At 43.0% G+C, this 2,332-nt stretch overlaps 1 non-coding gene across 1 annotated transcript; it reads left to right on the forward strand.

The window, feature by feature from the left end:
- The first annotated feature begins 1,556 nt into the window (after positions 1-1,556).
- LOC112089491 lies at positions 1,557-1,663 on the forward strand. Its single transcript, XR_002901129.1, has one exon. It is a non-coding gene; the product is annotated as a small nucleolar RNA R71 (small nucleolar RNA).
- The last annotated feature ends 669 nt before the right edge of the window (positions 1,664-2,332 follow it).

Raw genomic sequence — 2,332 nt, forward strand, 5'->3', positions numbered from 1 at the left:
TTTGTGTTTTCGATCAGCTCCTGGATTTGGTCCTCACTAGTTTCTGTTGCGTCCGGTGGAATGATGATCTTGATCTTTGCAAAAGCTTTCGGCTTCTCCTTTTCTTTCTCTTTTGGCCTGTTTCCTTTACTTGGAAATTCATCTAAGATAGTAGGATAGTACCTTTTTCTGTCCACATTGAGGATACAGCATGCCGGTTTGCGTGATCGATTATTGCTCCTACTGTAGCTAGGAATGGTCTCTCGAAAATGAGTGGCCTCTCCTTGTCTTTATCCATCTCCAGGACTTGGAAATCTGCTGGAACGATCTTATCTCCCACTAGAACTTGTAGATCATGAATAGCCCCTTCAGTATCTTTTTGAGATGAATCTCCAAAGATAACCTTAACCGTCGATGTCCTTAAGGTTTTTATACCCAATTTTTCGGCAAATGTCTTAGACATGATGTTGACATTGGCTCCGGAATCGCACAAGCAGTCTGTAAACTTGACTCCTGAAATGAAACATTGGAAAACAAAACGTCCCAGATCATCGGATTTGGTAAGCCTTTGAAACGGTGATCGTTCAGGTACCTTAAACGGTGGCTGCTTGGGATTGGTATCCTTGTACAGTGGTACAAAGATTGGGGTTTCTTCTTTCTTTCCATCAGTTCCGGACTCTTCTTCGGGCAATGTGGATATGGCGTTGCAAAACTTCTTAGGGTTATCTTCAACTCTTCCTGGAAGAACTCCACTTTGCATCTTCATAGAGTCGGCTTTTTGGGCAACTTGCACATCTAACTTTTTTACGTGCGAAGATAAAGATTCAAACTTACCATTCAGATCATTGTACATGCAGTCCACTTTCACGTTCACGTCTTTAGATGCTTTTTCGTTCGTCATAACGAGCTGTTGGATTGACTGTTCAAGTCTACCGATTTGTGAAGCTAGCTGGTTCGTTGTGACTCCCTGCTGTTGTACAAATTGATTGTTAAAACCCGTACCTTGGTAGTTATATGGCTGTCGTGGTTGATATGGTAATATTCCTCCAAAGTTTCCACCTTGAAACTTGTTTTGGAATGATTTTTGCTGATGTGGGTAGTACTGATCTTGAGGGTTCTCCACATTTGGATTGCGGTAAGAGAGATTGTTGTAATTTGCATTCCGGAAGTTGTTGTTGAAGTTGTTGTTGGAGCGATTTTGGTATGACACCAGTGCTCCTACGTAGTTCACATCTTCTTCTTGAAATGCTTGATTAATGTGATCGATATCACTAGGTCCTTCCTCTTCTGCGCCATTGTTGGTTTCACAGGCATGGATCGGGCGATTGTTGCTCTTCAGAAGCTGGCTCACCATGTTCTTCAACTCGGTTATCTCCTTGTTGTCTGTTCCGGCTTGCTTCATCGATCGATCGTATTCAGGACAGTCATTGCTATTGGCTTGAGCCAAATTTTCGATGAGAGCTCTTCCTTGGGTTATCGTCTTTTGCCCAAAATCTCCATTGCTAGCTCTATCAAGTGAAAGTTTGTATTTTGGTTGCAAACCTCGGTAAAATGTGCTCAGCAGGCTTGATCCATGAAATCCATGATGAGGGCAATCACGTTCATACTCCTTAAAACGTTCCCAAGCTTCATAGAAAGATTCAGTTGGCCCTTGTTGAAAGGTTGAGATCTTCGTTCTCAAATTGTTCGACCTTGACTTAGTGTAGAAGTGGTTTAGGAAAGCAGTTCTACATTCTTCCCAATTAGTAATCGATCCTGCAGGAAAAGACTTCAACCAACGGTGAGCTTTATCTGCTAATGAAAAAGGGAACAACTTACACTTTAAATAGTCGGGTGGAACTTGGTTTGTTCTCATCATGCTGCAAATTTCTTCAAAAAGCTCGATATGGTCCATTGGGTGCTCAGAAGGAACTCCATGGAACTGGTTTTGCTTCACCAATGAGATGATTTGAGGCTTGACTTCAAACTCATTCCGGTTTGGAAATGGTACTTGAATCGCAGATCGATTCTGAAAATTTTGAGTAGGTGCATCAAAATCAGCTATGCGATGGTTCCTAGCTTGTCTTCGGTGTTGATTTGCTGGCGGAATAGGGCGGTGAATGCGTTCATTCGGCTGCATTGCTGGGTGGTCACCATCGGCTACATTGATAGGTGGATCAAGGTCTTCACGTCCTTCTCTCTCTCGGTTCTGGTGGTTTCTTGGAAGAACCTCATCCTCCTCTCCATCTTGTCGAGCATGATCACCTTCTGTGTGATCATTCTCTTCGTATTCTCCATGTTCGGACCCGTCTTGGTCCATATTTAAATTTCGATTAATAGGATCTCCAGGCTGGTCGTCGTTGGCCATTCCTTG

The sequence above is a fragment of the Eutrema salsugineum genome, unplaced genomic scaffold (genome assembly GCF_000478725.1).
Source record: "Eutrema salsugineum unplaced genomic scaffold, Eutsalg1_0 scaffold_12, whole genome shotgun sequence".
In the NCBI taxonomy this organism is placed as follows: Eukaryota; Viridiplantae; Streptophyta; class Magnoliopsida; order Brassicales; family Brassicaceae; genus Eutrema; species Eutrema salsugineum.